The 13023-nt window shown below is 38.8% G+C and overlaps 1 protein-coding gene across 2 annotated transcripts in view; it reads left to right on the top strand.

Annotated features, from left to right (window-relative positions):
• The first annotated feature begins 574 nt into the window (after positions 1-574).
• Positions 575-13023, top strand: part of ITGA4 (integrin subunit alpha 4) — a 113309-nt gene continuing 100860 nt past the window's right edge. Inside the window, exon 1 of one of the 2 annotated variants that reach the window (XR_004319971.1) lies at positions 575-879. The gene's annotated coding sequence lies outside the window, so the exon portion shown is untranslated. The remainder of the gene's footprint in view (positions 880-13023) is intronic. The other variant, XM_006183035.3, reaches the window with a different exon arrangement.

The following is a 13023-nucleotide window of genomic DNA, read 5'->3' on the forward strand; positions in this document are numbered from 1 at the left end:
GATGGGGTTATGGAGAAACACAAGCCCTGTTCCTTTTCCCCAAAACCATGAACTAAAAATGGCTTGAAAATTGTAAAGATAAAGGAACTTCTGTTTTGTTCAAGAGAGGTATTTGAAAAGGCCCAAACTAGAAACTGAAAAAAAAAAAGAAAAGAAAAGAAAAGAAAAAAGAGCTAGGATGATTAGTTCTTCAGTTATTTGGAAGGAATTCTAGTGAAGATTAAAAAACACCATGGTCTGGTCTGTAGTTAAATCCCATGACATATAATTTTAGCAGTCATCTGGGAGACAGCCAATGGTGGGATATAATTATGGAAATGCTGACCTAGCAGAACACAGTAGAAATCAAATTAATTTTCAACATGCATACTCAGGACCTAATAAGAAACTTCCATTGATGATCAGAAAAAATTGAGAAATTTAAAAAAAAATAGGAAAAGACACTCATGAACTCATCTACAAAAGAGAAACAGACTCACAGACACAGTAAATAATATTATGGTTACCGGGGGGAAAGGAGGTGGGAAGGGATAAATTTGGAAGTTTGAGATTTGCAAATATTAACTACTATATATAAAAAATAGATTAAAAACAAATTTCTGTGTAGCACAGGGAACTATATTCAGTATCTTATAGTAACCTTTGATGAAAAAGAATATGAAAATTATATGTATATGTATGACTGGGATGTTGTGCTATACATCAGAGATTGTTACATTGTAACTGACTATGCTTCAATAAAAAAAGAGTATGTGAGGAAATACAGAAAATGAACTGAATTCTTCTTCCTGCCTCTTCTCTTTCCACTAGCTCTTTGCTCTCTAATCTGCGGGAATAACAACATCATGGGAATCTTCCCAGCAAGTCCTCTGAGTGAAGGTAAGAAACTGGATTAATGTGTTAAGGAACTTTTTTAAAGCAACCTGCTTCTGCTGACATGAGGAGAAAGTTAATTAATAAGAAAAAATGCCTACATTTTATTTTTGAATTTAGGAAAAAAGCAATAAATAACAACTATAACAATAACTCTAAATTTACCATGGACCCAGTTAGGAACCCAGGAAAACTATAAAATCTCACGTGAAGGCAGAGCTTAGAGATGGCAGCTGCTTTGAGACCCCTTTAGAAACGGGGGGAAGAAGAGAAACAGCAGGTCATTTAACATATGGAATTCAGAACTTCAGATCACATCTTCTCAAACCAGCCAGCTATTGGAAGGCACTAAATTCTTCTTGGATCCACTGTCTGCTTTTGTTAAAGGCCTGTAACCCTCTCATTGTCAGGAGTGAGTGGGATAGTAAGCACTTTGTGAGATAGGAGGTACCATGTGTGGGCTTAGCAAAAAGCATAAGGAAGACGTACACTTTTTGTTAGATCTTAGTTCAGCTCTGTGACACAGAAGTTTCAGACAAGAGGAGAGAAAGCAAAACAGTATCTGAGCAATGGTAAATGGGATTCCTTACCAAGGATACCTTGGTCATGGTATTCTTTATCCATTATTAGTTATCAATTGCTGTGTAACAAAGTGCCCCCATATTTAGCATCTTGAAACAACAATAAGCGTATATTATCTCACATAGTTTCTGTGGTTCAGAAATTGCAAAGTGGCTTGGATGCAGTGGTTCTGGCTCTGAGGTGGTACCTTATGAGGTGACTGTCAAGATGTCAGTGCACTCACATGGCTGTAGACAAGAAGACTTATTTCCTTGCTGGCTGTTAGCAGGAGGCCTCAGTGGTTCAGCACAGGGAACTCTCCACAGGGCTGCTTTTCATAACATGGCAGTTGACTCCCCTCAGAATAAATAATCAAAGGTCAAAATGAAACCTTGTTGACTTTTGCCTTAGCCTTGGAAGTCACACTCCTTCATTTCCACAGTAGCCTATTGGTTACACATCAGCCCTATTCAGTGTGTGTGGGGGTGGATTATACAAGGGCCTGAATGCCAGGAGTTGAGGCCCATGGAGCCATCTTGGAAACTCCCTATCACAGTCATTTACACACCAAACCTGAAAAGTTTTTGCCTTTTCCACCACATACCACATATACTATTATCTATTTAACATTTTTATGTGAACTTTTTTTAACAAACCCATCATAAGCAACAGTAGCCATGAAATCATGGATTTCATGTGGTCTTTAGATTTATTTTAATGTACTAATCTCCAAATAAAAATACAACTATTAAAACAAAATCTAATTTTTCATGTGTATCCTGATAGCAACTCAGACATCACCAGTGTTATGTGTACCACCCTTTGGAAAACACCGCTAGCCACCAAATTGAGCTGGTCTTGCTTGAAGGAGATTCTTGTAAGCCTGGTGTTAAGTCAGGAGGCATTTGTTTCATGTGACATCTTCACTTACACTAAATTCCCTAGAAGCCTAAGATAATCGTGCTCAGGGGTGGACTACAACACGACAACATAGTCCATTTGCTCCAGTGGTTATAACTGTCACTTGGCAGCTATCTTTTGTAATTACTTAAAACAGAAACAGTTTAAAGAATTGAACCATAAGGGTAAAGCAGATTGTTCTCAGGACATAAAACTAAACTCACCTTATTATGTATTGTTACACTGCTGTCCACTCTCATTACCAGAGGCCATAAAGCAATTTTAACTGTTCCCTGGAATGTCACCAGCAATAAGCGTTTTTGCTTTACTGTCCTGTTGAGCTGAATGTAATAGTTACATTTTAGAACTCTTACAGCTGGGGAATCTAGCAGTGCCTTCTGGTCTTTGTGAAATCGTTAAAATATTTGGTTTGGGTAACCTTGGTATTACCTTAAGTATGGTTGGGGAAATCATGTCATAATCACTGCGTTTTATTAGCTACTAGCCCTTTCTCATCATAAAATGCAATGTTCTGAAACCTAGAGCCTGTTCTGTCCCATTCTGGTGACTTTATCTCTTCTCTTGACGGGATGTCCATGAACCTTGATTATGCTTTCCTGAGGGTGCTGAATTGGACGATTGCCAAAGGTGACGATACTGGCAATGTAACAGTGTGGCTGATAGAAAGAATCTCTAGGCTGAGTACACAGAGCATCTCCTGCAAAGCCTGTGACCATTTGCAGGGTCAGGATTCTGTGATTTTATCATATACTTGTCAGGTTTACATTTTCAGTTCATTTGAGAAGAAAATAATGCCTTTTACTTTAATTCTGTATTTTTATGTGAATAACCATTACATTGTTAATTAGATTTTCTTCACCATTCTGTTTCATAAAATGGGGGAATTACACAAAGCTACGAGTGGTATGTACCTCCACCATGCTGATACCATTACTTATCGAGAGTAAAATAAAATATCAACAAAAGTTGGTATAAAAGACCAATAGAGTGAGTGATAGTGAGAAAAAAAAGCATCTGAAATGTGACAGCTCTGACTCATAGTATTCGTTTTGCTCAAAGTCTTTCTGAAATATTTTGTGCGTCCTTAACAATCTTCTATGCAATCTCCTCTCTCTAGTAAGTAAGCTTACATTCTGGAATTCTATAGAAAATAACATTCTCTCCTATTGTTAAATTAATTTGAGTGTTGCGTTTGTTGAAGAAAATATCTATGCACCCATTTAATTAACATTAACAGTAATTCTTCAGTCATCTGTAAGTCTTCTCTATGAAAATTCCTTCAGGAGGTCACTAAGTCAGTGTCTTTAAAGTACAGCTGAGCTTTGGTACTCCTTTGCTTTTTTTTTTTTTTTTTGTGCCAGTTTGACACTGACTTTATGGAAAGTCTTCTTAACCTGGGTTAGGATGATATTTTGAGTAAACAGTATGTGGTTTTTATTGTCAGAGCATCTGGATTTTCTAGACTACCAAGATAATACATTTCATAGGGATTTGAAAAAAATGTTCTGCAGATTTCTGAGACTATAGAAGTAATACTTGCCAGTGTCTTAAAATTTAATTTGCATGAATCATGTTGCAGATTTTGATATGAGGAATCTGGGGTGCATTATTTAGATCACAAGATCAGAGGGTAGGGATTGGATTAGATGTCAGGTTTTGTGTTGTGCCTAATCGGGTAGGATTGCCCAGAAACAGTTCTCAGTGCTGAGGAGGCAGAGTTCTTGACATTGCATCAAGCCAAGCAAAACAGGAGGATTTTTGGACTCATTTATAATGTGATTTCAACTTTCTTATATTTCATTGCACTTTGCTTGCCTCTCCCTGGTAGGCAGATCTGGCCCCAAGGTGCTCAGGTCCTATGTGAACTGAAATTGGAAACGTGGACAAGCCCTGGGTTACTGTCCTCTGGGATGCATGCTCCATGTCAATCTCTTTCCTCCTACTTTTCAAACTCAGATTATCTTGACTCATCTTGCAAAGTAGCCTGTATTTTCTCCAGGGCTTTTTTTTTTTTTAAGAAATTAGAGCATTTTATAAAGCTGAAGATGCTCTGATAAAGAGAAAATCAGTTTCCTGCTAACCAAATTGCTTCTTGTAATACATTGATATCCAAATCTCTCCTAAATGTGTATTTAAAATTACACCTTATATAATTATTTGTGGGGAGGTAGAGAAAATTTAGATTATACCCACTAGAAGTTCTGAAGGCTTTGATAACTTTTAAAATTCTTTGTGCTTCTGTAAGTATGCATTTAAATCCAGGGATATAATTTTGAAAAGAATGAGATGGCTTCTTGATTTTTCGCCTTATCTTTGCCTCTTGATCTTGCTATCTTAGGAATCCTTGATGGCTCTTTCCTGAATGTCTTTCCAGCCTGACTTTGCTCAAGACACATTCCAAACCATGATAGACCCTTAGCAAACTTTCTCCAGCCGAGGGTTTAGCTATAGCTGTTCCAGAATGCTCTCTCCACCTACCCCAGCCCTGAAGACATTTCTAGTCTCCCTAATCCACCAGGCCACCCCTCGCCAGCCCTCCCAGTCTCCTGCCTCTGCTCTTCTCCCAGTGACAGATCCATCACTTCTGATCCTAGGCTTTTCCCTCCACCTGCTGCTTAGATATCATGCTTGGATCTTCCCTTATCTCTCTTCCTGTCCTCATTGAATGTTCAGCCTCCCTAAACACACAGTAGCTAGTTCCAGCTCCACTACCACCCAGTTCCCCCTCTTCTTTTAAGTTCATCTCCACTCCTAAACCCAGTTCTGGCTACAAGTTCCCAGGAAGGAAATCCACATATCTTGAAATGATCAGCCATTTTGATGGTAAAACCGAGAGCCTCACAGTGAATAATTTCAGCGGTGGCCAGCATTTCTCTGGCTCCTTCTGTCATTCTCTCTTGTCCTTGGTTAAGTTGCGAGTCTTTTTTTGCTAATGTAGTTGTATTAATGACGTGACTTTGCTTACATCTGACCACATGCTAGAACTTAAAGAATCCTGAAAACTCATGTCCCAAAGGAAGCAAGCAGAGAGTTAGGCAAGCCTGATGTGTCTTGTTACTTGTTGACAGAGCGCTTGACAGAATACTTCCATCATCTCTGCTTCTCTGCTCTTAACTTCTCTTTCCCCACTTTTTAGGAATCTGGAATTTTACTTTTAATTTATGTATTTAAAAAAATTTTTTTGATGTGTAGTTGATTTACAATGTTAGTTTCAGGTGTACAGAAAAGCGATTCAGTTATATATATTAGTCTTGACCGTTAAAAAGAGTACTCATTCCAACCTTGAAGGTATTATGCTAAGTGAAGTAAACCAGACAGAGAAAGATAAATACTATATGATCTCTCTTCTATATGGAACCTTAAAAAACAAGCTCTTATAGATAGAGAGAACAGATAGATGGTTGCCAGAGGTGGGGGTGGGGGGTAAAGGGTGGTCAAAGTGGGTGAAGGGAGTCAAAAGGCACAAATTTTCAGTTACAAAATAAGTCATGATGGTGTAATGTACAGTGTGGCAACTATAGTTAATAATACTGTATTGCATATTTGAAAGTTGCTGAAAGAGTAAATCTTAAAAAGTTCTCAGCACAAGAAGAAAAAATCCTGTACGTATATCTAGTGACAGTGTTAACTTGACTTCTTGCAATATATACAAATATTGAATCATGTTGCACACTGACACTGACGTACGTCAGTTGTACCTTAATTTGAAAAATACATAATACAATTAAATTAAATTAGAAAGATACCAATTCAGAAACCTGACATACCATCTCCTGCTATGCATACCACTGCCTGCCCTCTGCATCTGAAGTCTGTACCCTGCCCTGAGTTACACCCCGCCTGTTGGCATCCTGTGTGAGTGTTTCACTTGGCACCAGCAGCAGCTGCTCCCCATGGCAAAGCCAGCAGCTGTGAAAGCTGAGCAGCCAGGATTTTTCACTTGACTCAGTTTAAACTGAGCACATAAAGATGCGGCAGACACAACTTAGCCATTTCTTTCAAATTTACCATCTTAGCCTTATGCTTGGAGCAGCATGTTTGGTCTGTGCCTTGGTTATTAGGAAGAATACCAGAGCCTCCTGTCACCGATAACACCCTTTTCTACATTAACCCTTCAAATCTCCATGAATTTTTTGAGAACAGATAGCACTTACTTCCCCAGGGTGTGGCTGCTCTCTCAGTGGGTGATACTATAACACATTTCATCTTTTTGAAACAATCAGTCTGTCAGTTTCAACACACCAATTCTTTTTTCCTCCCATATTTACATCTGTAATCAAAGCTGATTCATTTCACTTACCAGCAGCACTCAAAAGAATTAGATCTTTTCTGTCTACCCACCCACTTATCTATTTATTTATTTAATATAGTCACTGTCTTAGCATCTGCATCTTGAATAATTTCATACCCTTTGTCCTCTACTAACCCTGAACCTGTCCATTCGACTCTTCCTTTCAGCCTTGTGGCTCCTCTCCTGCTTGCTTTCATCCAAGACTTTTTTTTGCAGTCCCCTCTCTTCTGTTTGTCCCTGTTAACATAATCCTATTTGAGCCTTTCATTTTATCATCCACTACCACGTGTGAGCCTCGTTTCTGATTGAATTCCATCTCAGAAATGCTGGTTCTATACAGATCATCTAAACAGATCACCTGTATAGATCACCTATATAGATAACAACTGTCAAAGGACCCTGTCCACTAGTCTCACTTTTGCACGTGTACTTGGGGAAGCCACCTCAGTATGATCCCAAGGGCCCCTAATACCTAGGTTTAATCCTGCTTACGCAGTGCACACCCTGTTCTAGATGCTCCCTACATATGCACTCATTTTCCTGGCTTCCAACACTAGGAAATCTGCAGCATTATCATTCCCATTCACAGGATAAGAAATTGAGGCACAGAGGGATAAATGACTCGGTGGTTGCACAGCTTGTCAGAGAGAAACCAGGCTTAACCCAGGCAGTTTAGCTCCAGAGCCTGTGCCCTTAACCACTGTGCCCCAGTGCAGTGTTTCAACATCTAATATTTCTTTCCATCCTTTCTCCAGGTCCCATGAACTTCCTGGGTTCCTCATTTGGCCACATTCTGACAAACTAGGAGAAAATAAAGATGCTCTCTTGAACTCATGAAATCTTAGGACTTCCTCTTTACTCATCACACTTTGTGCACATTGAACTCAATTTCTTTATCTCTATGGCTTTCCTCCCTAGCCTTGCCTCTGACTCACCTGACTGAATACAGATAGACATGTGTATTCTTAGTGACGTTCCCTGCAGGAGGCGCAGCTTCAGAGAGAGCACAGGCTCCTCCGGGATTGCTCACAGCCCCATCTGAGCTCCCCACTCTTGAGAGTCTAAAATGAAATTCTTCACTTTCCTCTTTGAGTCATTTGTTGACCATTACACAATTTTAGGCCATTTTAAAGCACAGAGGACTCTGTGTAATCCCTTACCTTATCGATCAAGGCTGAAATTCAAGCACATAATAAAGTCAGACTCTTAACCAAAACAGCTGTTCCGGTGGCAAAGGAAGAAGCACAGGAAATGGCCTGAATTTAAACACTTTAAATGACTGAATAAAATGTTTAAGTTTCAAGAAGTGAGCATTTGAACCTGATAATCCAGTAGCCATATGTTGTGCCAGAATTTGCTGGAATGAGCTGAAAAGTCTTGGCCTGATGTCAAGCTACGGGACTCCTCGTAAAGAGACAGGACCCCACTTTTCTGCTTTTCCTTTGTCTTTATAGTGACTAGCCTGGACTCAGTTGGTGATATTGAGGACTGAGCTTTGATTCCTCTTTTTATTTACTTCTGTTTCGTGACCACTCTTAAGTCATTTTTTCCTGCCTTAGGACTTCCTCACTTGTTCTTTTCTCTGTGTTCAAAATGTGACCTTTCCCCTGAGCCCACCACGGCCCATCCTTTCCTGTCAGTAGAAGCCTTCCTGAACCATCCACTCTGAAGGAGCTGGCCACTGATTCTGGTGCATTGCTTTATTTTAATTTTCTGCACTGCACTAATTATAGTTACAAGACCTTAAACGGGGACTCTTGACCTAAGTTTTAGCGGAGTTCAAAAATGAGAGGTGAAGAACCCCCCAATATTCTGAAGGGAGGCACTAGGCCACCTACACCAGACTTTCCAAGGAGGTGGACAACTTGCTTTTGCAACTCTTGGTTAACCACCAACCTACAGTCTATAAAATTGTTTGGAGGAGTCAAAAGAGATAGTGGAGATTAGAAATTATTTTTTCAGAGAGAATTGCTGGTGTGCTATGAGTTGCTCTCCCAAAATATATATAGTAAAGAGGGAAGGAGGGCGGCATATCCCCCTCTCTTTTGACTGCTGCAGAGACTTGGATAAAACTATGCAGGAATCCTGACCTTTGTCCCCTCAAATAGTAGGACACAGACTCATACCTAGAGATGTCTAAAGGCAAAAGACCAGCTGCTCTAACAGACAAGCAGGAAGAAGAGGCTGAGTCGAGAACAATCTGGACCCCCAGAATTTATTATGACAAAGAATACACAAGTGCTTCCTCTGGACCACGTGGATAATGGGCACAGGAGAAAGTTCTAGCCTAGAGCCCTTTTACATCCTACCAGAGAGGGCTGTGTATAAGGGAAAGCAATCCTAAGAGGAGTTGGACTTGCAGATTCTTAGTAACTGAGGCAGAACATTTAAGTGGCCACATGGAGGAATACCAATCACCTACATCATGAGTAAAGCAACAGAATTCATTCATTCAGTCAGTCAGTCTCGTGGTTCCATCACTATTGGATTTTCAGTTAGTCTGTTCATTTCCTAACTTCTCTACTGCCCGTCTCCTACGACTGAATATTAACTCAAGAGTAGGGACCTTTTCTGTCTTTTCATGCTTGGCTAGAACAGTACTTGCCATATAGCTGATGTATTTGTGAATGAATAATTAATAATGTGGATTGATTGGCTGAAATAGGTGAAGACTGGGAACATGTAACTTCCGGCCCCTTCCCCCAGTGATATGTAGTTTCTAGCACTGTGAATGTCCACCAAGCTAACACAGTTGCAAAGGCCCTGAGCACAGTATAAGGTTGCTGGCTTTCAGAAGCAGAGCAAGCCAGGAAAATCACAGCTTTACCAAGCAGGGAAAGCTTGGCCAAAAGAGGTTACAGAGGAGGGCAGGAGCTATGCCAAGGAGTATGGAAGGCTTTAAATTCAACAGGTGCCTGTTGGGTGGTTTTAAGTAGAAGAATGATGATCTGATAAACCTTTCAAAAGATCTGTTCAAAAAGACTATCCATCAAAATGAGACTTGAGAATGTACTTCAAAATCCCCTGGGGTGATTTCTTTAAAATGCAGTTTCCTCGTCCGTATGCTGTATCTTCTGAACTAAGGCCCAGACACCTGCACTTCTGACAAGCACCTGGGGCTCAGTAACAGCCTCAGACCAGAAGCCCCATGAGCCCCTGGAATCTCTTTTAATTTTCACTATCTACCCAGTGACTGGTATTGAAGTACTAGGGATGTTACTTAATTTCTGAGGACCCTTGTACAGTGTTTTAAATAAGTATGTAAATGAATAACCAAATCTTTAGTATTTAAAATCAATGCGATTAGCTTTTTAAAAAAAATCAGGTATTTAACTAATTAGCGTAATACATAACATTATTGGCAGTCCTTATATATTTCAAATATTCACTAAATGAACTAATTTAAGCTAGTGTTTTTTAAAAATAATTTTCATTAATATATGAATATCATATTCTGGCTCCTATAATGTACTTAGGACTGATCAGAAAAACCTGTCATTACATAAGCTTATTGTTGAGTAGATGATTGTTACAGGCTGTGAAAGGTAGCAATGCAATAGTCATGCTCAGATAGTTTTAGTTGGAGGCAACCCTCCGTGTTTGGTCACATCTACAGCATCTGTGACCTGTAATGTTTGAGAGGAAAAAATATATGAATCAAGGCAAAAACCTCATAGTTGGAATAACAGCATTTTTCTTCTAATTCTTCTAAAATTCAGCTCATATACATGGACATGGAGAGTTTTTACATTTATTTTTTAGTATTTGTTGGTGATTGCAAATATTCCTTTTTTCTTAGAATCAAAAGAGATGCTATAAAGTACAATAATCTATAAAACTTTGAAGCAAATACAAATAAATACATATTAGTATATACTCTGGGTCATATAAAGGACAACTAGGAAGATACACTTTTCAGAAGGTAAAAAAGAGTGATGTATGATAATCATTACAGTTTATAACTAAAAACTAAAACTTTAAAAAATTCTCGGCATACATTGGTTTATAAAAAAAAGTATGAATATATATCATTTCCACAGGTAATATACAAAACATTAAATGTGACTAGATCAGTTACAAACCCAATCTATACTGGACAAATCCTATATCTTACTTTATCTTCAGGGATTAACACAGAGTGGACCTTCAGTAAATGTTTCATGAGTGACTGAATGGTTGTCGCAGTTGATTTATATCATTGAAGTTAATGAGACCAAGTTCATGTTCATTCAGTTGAACATATCTGTTTTCTTGACACCAAGATACACTGTATCTTTATTTCCAGCCAGAAACCCACTGTGTCCTTACTCCATCACCCAAGTTACTCATTGGTCACAGAAGAAACTGTGGGGGTCAGAGGATGCTTCCAGTTTAATATGATCCATCACAACTTTTTGACAAATGTAGTAGTGTCACCTTCTTATACCAAGATCAGGATAAGTATATATGGATAGATGGATAGATCTAGAGCTAAACTGAAAGAGAGACACACATATGTATATAGACATACATATATACAGTGCATATATATGAATATGTGTAGCTCTGTAAATTTAAAATATGTGATATAATGATAATATATATCATTATGATGTAATAACTTGTTATAATTTCAAAGGGAAAAAAGTGAAAGCCCATTATCATAGGCCTGATACGCATTATTGGATTTTGTGTGTGTGTTCCAAAGACATCCCACTGAGGAGCTCAATATATTTAAAGCTCATAAAAATAAGAGGTTTTTTGAAAAAAGTTATGTTGAAGCTCTTTATACAACCACTTTATTCCATTTTCTGTCAGAGCTTATGTGCTTCCAAGGGAGTACAGTAATTTGTGCATTTTCTATTTTTAAACCATTCATTGTTCTAGTTAAATATTATGAGTGTATGCCAATTCCTGAAAGAGTCGTGCAGAGATAGTAGGTGCAATTGTGTTGTACTCAAAATAATTTCATGGTTAAAGCAAATATTTAACAACTGTCAAATACTGGATTGCATGTAGAAAAACTAATCCTGTATGGCTCGGGTAAATTAAAACTTCAAACCAAACCTTCCTTCTGTGCTTTATAATTAGAAAACCAAATGAGGAACTTTTCTGGGCAGCCTGGTTTGAGAAACCCACCTGTTTTCTCTTCTTAAAAAGATATTTTTGAAGTTAATATATTTAAGTTAAGGATTTAAGTGACTCAAAACTGGAATTGAATTGTTGAATAAAGAATAACCCTCTCGGATTTAGATATTACCATGTGTATTTGTGATATACAGTGATTTGATAAATGGCATTTGATAAATGGTATATTATTTTTAATCAATTAAAAATAATATACACTGAAAAAGAATCAAGCTCAGGTTATTCAAAGAAGTCAGGAATGGCAGCTATCCATCCCATGAACACCCATCAAGACTCACGTCCAGAGTCCTTTGTTTTTTCTCCACGTCATCCTTCACCCAGGCTTCACCTAGGCCTTTGTCAGTATTCAAGAGAGCTCTACTGAAATATTCAGTTCAAGCCTTCAGCTCTCTGACCACTGATTCCATTCTGTTAGCCCCACCACGTCTGTCTTCAGTCTTTCAGGGGCATTTAGTCTCTTGACTCTTCCATTCTCTTTCACTCTCTTCCTGATCCAAATGAAATTCTATGCTCCATTATTTCAAATACTTGCTTCCTAATTCCTCAGCCCTCTTCTGTTTCCCTTCAGTCTGGGTATGCGGAAAAGCCCAGCCTTGGCCCAATCTAATTTTTCACCTTTTCTGAACAAGTACCCACACTGCTCAGAGTCTCAGGAGAAATTTCAAACAAACTTGCAGATTGGTACAGTCGAGATGCACGATTTTCAGACTCGACTAGGTTCTCAAAGAGTTCTGACGGTCCCATTTTTTCAAAATATTTAGAACTTCTCTTTTCAAACCTGCAGCCCCTCGTGCGCTCTCACTTTCATCAGGTGCCTTGCCTTTAGCTTCACAAGGGAAGGGGAAGCCATCAAAGCACCATAACTTGTCTCCCATTCAGAGTACAGACTGCCCCGCATGCCAGCCGCGCGTTCCTCCTTCCCTGCTGCGACTGTGCAGCAGGGTGTCTTCTGTGTAAGACTCACTCTTCTGTCAGAGGGACCCTATTTCTTCCAACCTCCTTAGGGGACCATGCTCCCATTATTAGCTTGTTTTTTTCTTTTTTCACTATATCCTCAAAATCGCTTCCTATACTGACTTAATCTCACAGATAATGAAATGATCAAGTCACGTATTTTTTTCAATACATAAAACCTCTCTGGATGTTTCTCTGTGGCCCCAGCCCTTCTCTCTGCACCTCTTAATAACTAACCATTCTGAAAGAATACCTTCCTTGCCGTTTCCTTTTCCTCACCTCCCTTTTACTCTCTG

Source organism: Camelus ferus, chromosome 5 (assembly GCF_009834535.1).
Source record: "Camelus ferus isolate YT-003-E chromosome 5, BCGSAC_Cfer_1.0, whole genome shotgun sequence".
In the NCBI taxonomy this organism is placed as follows: domain Eukaryota; kingdom Metazoa; phylum Chordata; class Mammalia; order Artiodactyla; family Camelidae; genus Camelus; species Camelus ferus.